The following is a 13,631-nucleotide window of genomic DNA, read 5'->3' on the forward strand; positions in this document are numbered from 1 at the left end:
TGAAATAAAAAAAAAGTTAAGTTTTTAGTAAATCATTAAAACTCATCAAAAGCTGAAGTGAAAAGGCACTAAAACATTGGCTACACAAACCTTAATTTTGATGCACATTTAATGTAAAAACATAGCAGATCATATTTAGATTGATCTTGTCATATCAACCTCCTGATGTCCATTACACACATACATATTTAAGCGTATTCTTATATGATTAATCCCAGATCATTTTTGGTCAAATTGATGAGACATAAATTTGTTACGAGAAAAAAAAAAAAAAGAGTGAACTCAAGAAATGCAGAAAAACAAGTCTTTATTGAAGAGTGAGTCCCAGAAAAAGCAAATATCAAAGTAAACAAGCGGTTGGGTGAGCGCTGAGGAAATGCCGTGGGAAAAACAACAACCAAACACTCGCTTACTAGCAGTCCTGGAAACAAATACAGGGTGAGAAAAAAAATAATATGCACACTAACGATTGATAACCCTGGTAGGAGGCGACGTTCCCTGAAAGTTCCCTAAATGTAATAAAAGTCCAGAACCTTTACAGAACATTAGGGGTGTTCTTAATACGTTCTCTTTTAGTCATAAAATAATGTTCCCAGTATGACTTTAGGAGGACTTTCTGTTGTGGTCATTCTGTGGTCACATAATAACGTTACAAAGAGCACTCCCGCAGCACTAAATCTAATAGCTAGTGCTCGTGGTCTTAAGATTCAAAAGCAAACGCGTAAAACGTGTCTTCGATGTTCATCGTGCTCAAGAATGAGTATTATAACTGTAGTGTAGCGTAAAACTGCTTCATTCTGGAGGGTTTGAAAAAAACAGACTCGTCTCTGGGAGTCGATTCCTTTCTTCGAGTCGATTACAGCACAATGTAAATTGAGGAATCGAGAAATCGACTCTTTTGGAGTCGACTCCCTAATCCCTAAGCAATGGCGCTCACTCAATCTGGCTGTCAACAAAGCTGCTCATGCGGCTGCTTTTGCCAATTTCAGGTAAATTTAGTCCTTAAAAGCACTCGAATATTACAGACAAATGTTCCAGACTCTTTTCTTACTGATAACTAACATTTGTGTTGAATATTTATTTTATAGTGATGGTTAGAGTCTGGAAGAAGTTTGTCAGCGCCTTATAGAGTTGGGGTCGAGTCCACCTTTGTCGAGTCCAAGTCGAGACCAAGTCCTTAACCAGTCGAGTACAAGTCCAATTCCGAGTTCAAAAGGGGTCGAGTCGGACTTAAGTCCGAGTTCTTAACATCCGAGTCCGGCCGAGTCCAGAAAGTCTTAAAACTCATTTATTAATTTTTCTTTTGGCTTAGTCCCTTATTTATCAGGTGTCGCCACAGCAGAACGAACTGCCAACTAGTCCAGCATATGTTTTACGCAGTGGATGCCCTTCCACCATTCACCCATTCACTCTCATTCACACTCACACACCACGGCCATTTAAGTAAATTAAATTCCCCTATAGCGCATGTGTTTGGACTGTGAGGGTAACCGGAGCACCTGGAGGAAACCCACACCAACACCCGGAGAACATGCAAACTCCACACAGAAACACTCCTGGCCCTGTCGAGACTCGAACCAGTGACCTTCTTGCTGTGCGGCAACAGTGCTAAGCATTGAGCCATGGTGCCACCTATGTAAAAAAAATGTAAAATAATAATAATAATAATAATAATAAATCAAATATCAATATCAAATATATTTTTCTATTAACAATTAAACTGTTAAATGAATATTTTAAACTTTTGGTACATTTTTACAAAATGTCTTGTATTTTTTTGTTAGCTTGCTTCAAATTAAAATGAAAATTGGAGGATATATGTAGAATTTTTATTATTTTACAAGACTCGCACATTTGACATTATTCTCATGCCACTTTCTCACATTTTTTGTTGAAATTACGCTTACATTACCAAGGCAACAATGCGTTTTTTTTTTACAATAATTCCAGAGAACTTTGTTATCAGCCCCAGTGTGGAAAATGAAACCATATTCATGCCGACTGACCCAGATCTGCACAGAACATAAAGGTTCAGCAAAGAGAGACCATTCGGCTTCACCGCTGTCTTAACAGGGAATTAACAGTTAGAAGAATTTTGTTTTAAATAAACAAAGAGTGAATAAATAGCGGGGGCGTTTGTTTGCAAAATAAAACCAGTGGGAATCAGACTGAAAAAAAAGTCCAGTGCAGATTTCTATAGGCTCATGATATGGGTCTATCTGTTAATGATAGCCTGAAACAAGGGTTCTCAATTAAAAGGTCCAAATCTGAATTTTTTTATTAAGGTCAAAGCAAAGGTATGAAACAATTGATATTACATAACTTGTTTTTAATAAACATCCATAAGATGCAGCACGGTGGTGCAGTGGGTAGCACAATGGCCTTACAGCAAGAAGGTTACTGATTCGAGCTGGCTTAGGGCAAAATAAACACATACTTATCTGTTCATTCAACTTTGAACTGTCTATTCTCTTCATCAATTCTTTTCAGTGAGGCAGACATCTTCTTCCGTTAAAAATTATTGCTTTGCTGCAGTGTGTTAAAACAGACGAGCACGCACGATTATCCAGCATGATCATAATTAGGCCCGGCCCTAACCAATTTGGAGCCCTAGGCAAGTTTTCAGGTGAATTCCAGTAAATTCCACTGCTAGTGTACATATACTCATAAGACACTTATTAGTTTTGTCTTGGACATTCTTTCATTTTAATAAAGCAAGTGTACATTCAAAATACTTCGAAGTTTTTGCAACTCTGGGACACCTCGAAAATATATGCAGCGATTATGCATTGTGAAACCTGTGTAAGTTTTACAAGTGGACAAAACAAAAATTAAAACAAAATGATGATGATCTTATTTTAACTAAACATGCTATGAAGCAGAAAAGAAGGATGAAGAGTCAGGCAGGTAAGATTAGGCTTAAAACAGTTCACAATTCAGGTCTAAAAAGACAACAGTTAATTCTCATTCATTCATTCATTTTCTTTTCGATTTAGTCCCTTTATTAATCAGGGGTCGCCACAGTGGAATGAACCGCCAACTTATCCAGCATGTTTTACACAGCGGATGCCCTTCCCTTCATGTGCTATGGTCAATTTAATTCATCAATTCACCTATAGTTTTTGGACTGTGGGGGAAACCGGAGCTCCTGGAGAAAACCCACGCCAATACAATGAGAACATGCAAACTCCACACAGAAACATCAACTGACCCAGCCGTAGCTCGAACCAGCGACCTTCTTGCTGTAAGGCGACAGTGCTACCTACTGCGCTTCCGTGCAGCCCACAGATAATTCTATAAAACATATCTTTTTGTATCTTATGGAATTGTCAAATTAAATTCTTTAATATTCTTGCAAAAGACTTCTTAAATGATCTTAATACATCACTCCGGTTGTGTCTTTGTGTTCCAGTTACATTTAGGACAAATTTCTGTTATTTATTTAGAATATTAATTGTATAATAATACTAGATTATTAAAGTTCGTCGAGACAAACTTTAGGCTGGCTTGAGAAAGTCTGTTGGAAATAGTTTGTTTAATTTAAACAGTTTTAAAAAGTATGAAAAGATGATAGATAGATAGATAGATAGATAGATAGATAGATAGATAGATAGATAGATAGATAGATAGATAGATAGATAGATAGATAGAAGCAGTTTATAGATGGATGGATGGATGGATAGATGGATGGATGGATAGATAGATAGATAGATTAAAGCAGTTTATAGATAAATAGGTAGGTAGGTAGGTAGATAGATAGATAGATAGATAGATAGATAGATAGATAGATAGATAGATAGATAGATAGATAGATAGATAGATAGATAGATAGATTAAAGCAGTGTATAGATAGATAGATAGATAGATAGATAGATAGATAGATAGATAGATAGATAGATAGATAGATAGATAGATAGATAGATAGATAGATAAAAGCAGTTTGAAAAAGGATAGATAGATAGTTTTGAGGTCACAAAGTTTTTATTTATTATGAAGTCAATGACAGTCTTTTGCAATTAGAGTCTATGGGACAGTTGTTGCTAGGGTGCAGTATCTGGTAGTTAGGGTGTGGCTAGAAAGTTAAAAGCTCATCAGTTATTGGCAGTTTGGCAGTCTGAGTTAAATGAGCTCAGCCACTAGTCTGTAGGACAGTCTGATGCAGAGTTATGAGCTCACAAAGTTTGATCCCATGTTAAGTCAATGAGAGTCTTTTGAATGGAAGTCTATGGGACAGTTTCTAGGGTCCAAAAGTGGTTGCTAGGGCGTGGCCAGAAAGTTAAAAGCTCATCAGTTATTGGCAGTTAGGTAGTCTGAGTTAATTGAGCCCAGTTAGAAGTCTGTGTGACAGTCTGATGCAGAGTTATGAGGTCACAAAGTTTGGTCCAATGTTAAGTCTATGGGATTTTTCCAACGGTCCCGGGATGTTTTTCGGAAAATCGAAAGTCGGATCAGTCGGAAAAGATATGGCATACCGAGTCAGAATAGTTTGGAGGTCTATTGTGTGTTTGGTGGTCATTAGAGATGCGCGGATGGGCTATTATTTCATCCGCAACCGCATGACAAAATTCATCATCCGTCCGCCATCCATCCACAGTAACATTTTTGACCAATTTTTAAAACCGCACCCGACCGCCATCTGCTGATTGAGCTCTTTATTTGAATGGCTTATTCCTTTTTATTATTAAATGAATGTTTCTTTATTGATCATTATAGAATAGAGAATGACTTTAATGTAGACATGCAGTTAATCCAAACGTGCAAGTCATTAATTGACGACGCTTTGAAGTGACGCTAAAGATACGAGGACATGTCTTTTCACTTGATTCGATTCCTCGGTCCTTGAGTCTTTTCCTTGCGTCCTTCCTTCGTAACGTTATACGGTGGGGTGGAAACACGAGGAAAGAAAGCAAGGAAAGGAAACGAGGATGCACAAATAAGAAATGAGAAGCTCCCGAGCTCTCAGAATATCAGCAGTGAACTCCGTCTCCAATCGGCGCACAGGGACAAAAGTAAATAAATAGCCTAAATTAAACGCACTGTACTATACAACTTTTTTATTGTAGCCTAATAGACAACGCATTGACACATAATTTCAACATGCTGCTATTTAGTCTACTACTAAATGCCTATTTCACTTTATTTTTTAGTAAATAGATAGAATTATAAGTCATTTACATTAGTTTACATTTGTTATCCATAGCAACCCCAAAAACGTACCTGCTTGCCTTGCACATCTAATTAATGGGCACAGTTTTTCGACTATTTTTTAAATTTATTTATTTATTTATTTTTTGCTGTGGATGTTATTGAGCTTGTAGAAATCGGAAACAACACCAGTTCTGTGACACAGATGAACCTTTATTGATATCTCTATCAGACAATACCTATTTTATTTGCTAAAAGAAACAACAGGCAGTAAAAAAATATTAACATAAATATCTTAATGTATAGGCATAGGCTATAGTCGCATGCTTTGGCAAACAGTTGAAATTTTTTTTAATAAAAACGTCACAATTAGATATTAAATTAGAAAAATAGATATGCCATCCCTCTTTAAGCGAACATAAAGTCTGACCAGGCTAAAGTGCATGTATAACAAGTGCCTCAATAACCCATGGACTTAGGATCATCCCCATTCCCCTCAAACCTGCGAGATACTTCGAACATAACGAAATACTACGCCATTAAAGTTGCGACAAAGAAATTCTGGCAAAATAACCTTAGCCTCGAAACGTAAAAGCGAGGCCAACATGTCTAGAATAGAATAGGCTAAACCAATATGAACGTAAAATTATCAGCTGATCAAACTCAAAAGTTTATATTGAACATATGTGTAGCCTAAATAACATAGGCTAATTGGTTTAATATGCCTGACCTTAGGTCTAGTTTGATTTTTTCTTGGCACAATGCAGGAATAAAACAGCATCTGTGTCAGGATTCAGACGGGAGCGCCTGCATAGCCACTATAATGCGCCCTGCTGCACTAAAGGAGTGCTCGCTCGCAGCACTTGTTGCTGAAATGCATAGAATTCTCTTGGAAAGGTGCTGTAGTCGTGGGAATGACTGGCCTTATTTCTCCCAAAAGGAAAGTAGATTTTCCTCTGCTGATCCGTCTATACGGAAGTTTGTAAAGGAATACTTCTGTACTTCATCCAGAATTAGTGTATCCGATTCCTCCTCACATTCTGTGAAATCAGTCCTAGGCTTTTTTTTTTTGGTGCGCCAGCTATGCCTATAAAAACAGTACAACCGCCCGTCACCCGCCCGAATTTAATTAAAATATTATTTTTTCGTAACGTCATCCGCCCGATCCGCGGTTTATCCGCGGAGTCCGCGGCTATAACCGCCAACCGCGCATCTCTAGTGGTCATAGCTCGAAAGCTCTAGGAGGAGATATATTTTGAATTTTAGTCTCAGAAGAAGAAGAATAATAAATAAAAATAATAAGTTTAAATAGGATTTCAGTAGTCTGGCTTGTTTCTCAAGCCAGCCTAATTAATCATAATAATAATAATTGTATACAGGAAACAATTGAGATGATTATGCAATACACATATTCTTTGACTACCTATAAATAGAATCAGAAATGTGTCATTATCAGATTATCTCTTGCATATTCAACATGTAGGGCAGATATATACTGCTGCTCACAATCAGTAATGTTTATTCTCACACAGAAGACTCACATTGTGGACCTAATCTCTCCAATGTCTCTCATCAAAATATTACCTGAATATTAATTTTTACACAAATTCAAAGTCAAACCTCATTCTATCTTTAAAAAGATTATATTATTGCTTGAATTTGTGGACTTAGTCCAGTGATTATCCATTCTGAATGTTGTCTGGATTTGAATATAACTTTACATTAAATTAATTTGTGCTTATACTGACTTAATATAATATGCAACTCCAAGCAACATTATTACAACGTTTTTGCTATTCCATCATTTAATTACTGTAATTTTACACAATCTTGATACTCTCCTAACCCTACCCTCAAAAGCAGAAGCTGATCTGGGATCTGGGATGAGTTTATTATACGGAACGCGTCCGTCAGTCAGCATGTAAAGGCTACACTGATTCAGAAATGTGATGATCGACGCACATCTTTAATGGAAGTGAATGCAGACATTTTTATATTCATTTTAACGTGCTTTCAAGCCAAAATAAAGTGAAAGCACAATTCTCTTGAACAGCTCTTGCAGTTCTATCGCATTTGAGATCGCTGTGTACTTTCACTTTTCATAGAAAGATTAAGCATTAGTATTGGAAAATGAATCGGGATGATAGCGGGATGTCATTATAAGAGTCACACAGGAAAACTTTGAATATTACGGAGTCCGGATTTGAGAAGCCCTGGCCTAAATCAAGCGCTGAACGCATATTTCTCTGGCTCAGAGCCAAAGCGCAAAACGTTATTTGCGGATATATTGACACCAATATAAACAACAAAACAGTATGTTTTAATATCATACCTACAATTTGAATGTACAATTCAAGTAAATAAGCTCTTACCTTTTTTTCTTTCTTTCAACATATCGGTAGAAGACAAATTATTGCTGATTTTAAAGACATTATTGTTGTAAACCTAGCCACGTACGCATTGTGTGATTATGGCTATTTCTGGTTACACGTTTAAGGTGATGACGTGCTGCTGCTGCCTGCTGGTATGGTGCGGTGGCGTAAATAAAAGCTAGCATGCAGCCAGAGAGAGTCAAGTCAGAGTAAAAGTTTCCCCAAGTCCGTGACAAGTCCGAGTCCAATCAAAACTGGACTCGAGTCCGGACTCGAGTCCGAGTCCAAGTTCGAGTACCCCAACACTAGTGTTCACACAATAAGTACATTGTAACAAACTATGAATTCCTGTGTAAATACATATTAGTTGAGGCCACTTAATATAAAGTAGGACCCATTAAAATGACAATACTACCAAGATTTATGTTTCTATTTCAGACCGTGATTGTTTTTATTCCCAAGTCAGTTTTCAAGGAGTTGAATAATTGTATTTCTACGTTTTTATGGGATAAGAAAATTCCTCACATGAGAAAGGAATTCTTGGAAAGAAAGAAGGAAGAGGGTGGATTGGCAATGCCAAATTTCTTTTACTATAGGGTATATGCTAAGCTAGTGTTGTTCCCATACTGATAAACTTCCGGTGACCTGTTATTGTGATTTTTTTTTTTTTTATTTCCTTTTACAGCATCGATGTTGTAATGTAATTAAAATACACTTAAATCAACTTTGGCATTCATTTAGTTGTTCAAGCGTAAAACAAGACAAAAGGCCTTTTACTCGCATTCACCCATCAGAATCAACAGGCTAGCGCAGAAGTTCCATTGAATATACTTGGGTAAAATAAAAGCTCATATTATAAAGACATGGCGGGGAAAAATGTAATTTAATGCAGTGCTTCTTGAACAATCTGAGACCCACTTTATATCGGATAACACTCGGCCAGTGGAGATTGCTGATTTCTAAAGAAAGCAGACCTTAAACACGCAGATTTTTGCATTGGCATACAGTTTACCGAAAGCGCTTAACACAGGCTACTGGCAAATTAAAAGTCCTACTAGCATGCTTCGGCATATACCCTATTATTGGATGGCCATTTTACACAAACTGATTATAGAAACACTGTTCTGGCTTTCCAACATCTGTATTAATGAGGCCCCACTTTGGTTACTGATGGAACAGCACACGTCTAATCCAGTTACTTTACTACTTTGTGCTTCGATTCCAGTGAGTAAACAATATTCTACAAATAACCCAGTTATTAATGGATCACTCAGAATATGGTCACAATTTAGACTTCACTTTAATAATAAACAAGCATTGCCTTCTGCTCCAATTTTGTTCAATCCGATATTGCCTCCCTCTTATAGATTCAGCATTCGAATTCTGGTCTAGGAAGGGAGTTAACTGTGTAAAGGACCTGTTAAAAGATGGCATATTTATCTCATTTCAACAGTTAATTATTTTTTTAGGTACCTTAAGGTCTGTAGTTCCATTAAAAAACACTTCTCTCCTTCACTGAACCAACCAGAATCATGCTGGATAGATGAATTGGTAAACATGGACTCATATCAAAGAGGTATGATGTCTATGTTTTTTTTTTTTTTTTTTTTTTTTGAAGTGATCCAAAGAACTGCCTCCTTTTCCCTAAATTGTATAAAGCAAAAATGGAAAGACAAACTGGGACTAGAAATATCAGATACAGCCTGGCAAGATGCCATAGAACTGGTACCCTCATCTTCTGTATGTATTAGACATGGTCTTTTTTTTCAGTTTAAGGTGCTTCATAGGCTTCACCTTTCTAGGAGCAAGCTGGCAGAAATGTATCCAGGGTCAGATTCATCTTGCCCCAGATGTGGTTTGGTGCCAGCAGATCTGATGTTCTGGGGATTCCCTAAATTACATACATTTTTGGGCCAATATTTTTAGATAATTTTCATCTATATGTAATAAAGATGTGGATCCTAATCCTTTGACCTCAGTTTTTGGTACAGTGCCAGAAGAAATGTACCTGTTAGCTAATCACATAGAAATCATTGCCTATTCTTCTTTATTGACCAGACACCTGATTCTTCTCAAGTGGAAAAAAACAAACCCACCATCCCACAAACATTGAATTTTAAAAGTGTTATCACATCTTAAACTCGAGCACCTTGAGTACACCATCCGAGGCTCTACAAAAAAGTTTTATGAGGTTAGGCAGCCTTTTCTATTCTAGATTAAATGCTCAGGGGTTATTATATCCTAGGTGAGAGTTTATCCCTAATTTGTTTAATCTATTTTTATTTATTTCATTTATTTAAATTTTTCCCTTTTTCTTTATGGGGTGTGAGTATGTCTGTAGCTATGTATTATGTTAATTTGTTGTTCAATATGTGTGTTGTGGAAAAATTGAAGACTTTTGAAAAATCTATAAAAATATTTGAATACTAAGAATGTAAGCAGAACTAAATAGATTTTAGAATGAGTAATAATCCCATTAATTTAGTGACAGTACATGTCCCTGTCGAAGGTCTGTGAATTTAGGATAATTATTCATTAAAGCAGGGATTCCCAAACGTTTGTTTCTGGACCCACCTAGGCAAGTAATTCATTCTTAAGACCCACCATAATATTTAATATGGAAAAATGGCTAAAAAAAAATCCATTCAAAGCGGTCAAAAATATATGGCTGTGGCTTTTTGAATTTTTGCGATTTGAAATGCACAAAATGAGGCTCGAAGTGCTTTTTTTTGGAATGCTGGCTGTAACTGATCTTTTTTTTTTGTTGAAAAAGATACACTTCTTTTTTTAAAAGAGAATATGATCAACCTTTGATCAAGCCCCTTTGTTAATGTTAGAATGCAAAGATCTAAAATGAAAGCATTCGACTACTTTATTAACTGTTTGTGCTCATTTAAGAGAAAATTAGTAGTGACCCTCTTAAGGCAGGCGTTGCAGATTTGCAACAGTTAAAAATTAACTACCTTATTACTCCAGATACATATTTTATGAGTTTTTCCTACTCAGAAGTACCACTGCAGGACTTGGTTGTCCATATGCAACCAACAGTTTCCCCACTTGCACACCAGATGACACAAAAGACAAAAACTGTTTCTTGGAGCACCACATGACAAAGTGACTTGGAAACAATGAGGATTTGAGATATTGGATTTAGATCCCATATTGTTTTTGTTGTTGTTCTGCCACTAAAAAAGCAATTTGTTACATTGTTTGAAAAGTTGTATATAAAAAGTTATTGTTCATATCATATTCAGTCGACAGTGTCTTATTACCACACTGGGCCAATGTTGCAAATCTGCAACATCTCAGAACGCCTTGCATGTGAAGGTCTCTCTAAAAAAAAGTCAGGATTCTATTGTACTACCCCATATGATAATTTTACCCAAATATCAGATTTTTCCTGTCTCTAAAACTTCATTTGAGCCTGAGAGGGTTAAAATGAAACACGCAGGACGAAGCAAAAAATAAATAAAAAGACGGAGTTCTACCAGCTAAACGCAGATTGCAAGGGCTCAAACGGAGCAGTGCTCTTAATGTCGAGCGAAACATAACCAGCTTTGTCTTTTTGTAGGAAACACACTTTAGATATTTTTTGGGTAAGAGGTTTTTGAGTTATTGCCATCAATCGTACTGGTTTTGATTCACCGCAATGTAAATATAGCTGCAGCTATGTGACGTTGCACGACCCACATTTGTTCACTGTGCGACACACTAGTGGGTTGCAACCCACAGATTGAAAACCCCTGCATTAAAGGACAAGCCATTTTCCTTTGTGACTTTGTTCTTTGTGTGACTGAAATGTAGGCAATAGCTCTTTCTATCCAAAAATGTGAATTAAATTTATTTGCAAAACTGGAATATTGCATAAAAAATATGCAAATACATCAGTGTTTCCGGGCGACGAGGTGGCGCAGGTAGTTTAAGCCTGGACTGGGTCAGTTGGCAATTCTGTGTGGAGTTTGTATGTTCTCCCCGCGCTCATGTGGGCTTCCTCCAAGTGCTTCGGTTTACCCAACAAGATCAAAAACATGCTGTATAGGTGAATTTGGTAAGCTAAATTGTCCATAGTGTATGAGGGTGAATGGATGTTTCCCAGTGATGGGTTGCAGCTGTGAGGGCATCCACTGCATATAAACGGCCTGGGTAAGTTGGCGGTTCATTCCGCTGTGACAACCCCTTATTATTAAAGGGACTAAGCCAAAAAGAAAATGAATGAAAGAATCAGCGTTTCCATTTAATGAATCAAAGAGATTAAACTAGTCACTTCCTGATTAACTGACGCCAAATCTCAACAGTAAAAACAGAATTTACTGCGGTAGGAGAAGCTACATGAATCTTTTCTGTTTAATAAATGACTTTCACCTCAGAGGACAATGTCGGCACACAATGAACACATGGTGAAGATTTAGTCCATGTTTTTTCTAGGCCTACATTTCAAAAGTTATGTGCATCATGATGTTTCCATCAACTGATGTTTTAATGCTCATAGCCTATCCAAAATGCATATAAAAATAGGTGGCTGGAAATGTAAGGCTAAGCGAGAAATACCGCTTCATCTTTTTAAAAAAGGAAAGGAGACCGATAGAAACTCAAAACTGAGTTTAAAGAATAAAACCTGTTGACCAGGTTAGGTTCACAGAGTATGTTACCAAGTTACCTCTCTTTCAGAAACAGGCTTGACTTACCCTGCTTTCTCGAATTTCACAAACTTGTCATTTTGAAACACAAAACCAAGAGTTTCTCTCATTTCGGGGTTAAAATGCCCTGAGTTTTCACTCAGCCTCCTTTCTGAAATGGGGCCCTGATCTCATTTGCTATTGTTTTAGAGCTTCAGTTGCCTATTGGAGAAATGACTAGGACTAATAAATGGCTACTTTCTCCACAAACAAATGTGTTCATGACTATACATACAAAGAAAAATAATAAAATTAGAAAATAAGACTTTGCAACAGGGGCGAAGCAGTGGCACAGTAGGTAGTGCTGTCGTCTCACAGCAAGAAGGTCACTGGTTCGAGCCTCGGCTCAGTTGCCGTTTCTGTGTGGAGTTAGCATGTTCTCCCTGCCTTCGCATGGGTTTCCTCCGGGTGCTCCAGTTTCCCCAACAGTCCAAAGACATGCGGTACAGGTGAATTGGGTAGACTAAATTGTCCGTATTATATGGGTGTGTGTATGATTGAGTGTGTGGATGTTTCCCAGGGATGGGTTGCGGCCGGAAGGGCATCCGCTGCGTAAAAACTTGCTGGATAAATTGGCGGTTCATTCTGCTGTGGCAACCCCGAGTTAATAAAGGGACTAAGCCGACAAGAAAATGAATGAATGAATGACTTTGCAACATCAAGCAGCATTAAGCATGGGCCATGTGATGGCCAGTGTGGTGTATGTTTTGTTAATTTAGTTTTGTTTTGCGTTTAAGTTACCGTGCTGCAGTGCCGATGAGGAACGGAGTTTCTGGATGTAGCCCGACAAACTAAAGGGCCGACGTGCCGCCAACTGCCGTCTATTGGTTCCGCCAGCCGATACCATTGGCTTAATGGCTTGGAGGGAAAGCTGATCTTTAATTTAAGTTCATTAATGATTTGCAGTGTTTGTTCAGATTCATATTTAGTTTTGCTTCATTTAGAATTTATTTAACTAATATTTAGATTTGTATTTAGATATTTGACTTAGTTTATTGTTGTTGTAAATTGTCTGTTTTTGGTATAAATGTGGTCTGTATTGTCATTTCAAGGAGTTCTGTTTTTGGTTTATTCATGATTAGTTTGGTTTGAACTCAGTTTTGTTTTCTTTGTTTAGTTTATTGATTTTTCAATTGATTTAATTGTTTCATTTATTTATTTTTTGAGTTTTTGTGAAGTATTTTGACTTTATTAAAAATAATTATTTTGGAAATCTACTTTTTGTATGCCCCTTACTATATGTGCTGGCTCGGTCCCTCACAGACCAGTATAAGATTCTGACGGTGTGATAAACTTGACTAAAAATATCATGATTTCTCAGTACTGTGATTACCATTTATAAATATATTCTTTTTAAATGTCTGGTTAAAAAACCTAAACTTTTTTTCCCTTTAAACATAATATATTTTCAGTATTTTGAAGCAGTAAACATGTCAGG

At 36.9% G+C, this 13,631-nt stretch overlaps 1 protein-coding gene and 1 long non-coding RNA gene across 2 annotated transcripts in view; both read right to left on the reverse strand.

The window, feature by feature from the left end:
- LOC148681150 (uncharacterized) overlaps positions 1-13,631 on the reverse strand; it is a 33,012-nt gene that overhangs the window by 16,088 nt on the left and 3,293 nt on the right. The window lies entirely within an intron of this gene.
- LOC148681152 (uncharacterized) lies at positions 6-12,428 on the reverse strand. The gene is made up of 3 exons (XR_015943049.1): positions 11,692-12,428; positions 2,388-2,999; positions 6-1,101 (listed from the first exon to the last, which is right to left on the reverse strand). It is a non-coding gene; the product is annotated as an uncharacterized LOC148681152 (long non-coding RNA).

The sequence above is a fragment of the Danio rerio genome, chromosome 4 (genome assembly GCF_052040795.2).
Source record: "Danio rerio strain M-AB ecotype USA chromosome 4, GRCz13ab, whole genome shotgun sequence".
Lineage (NCBI taxonomy): Eukaryota > Metazoa > Chordata > Actinopteri > Cypriniformes > Danionidae > Danio > Danio rerio.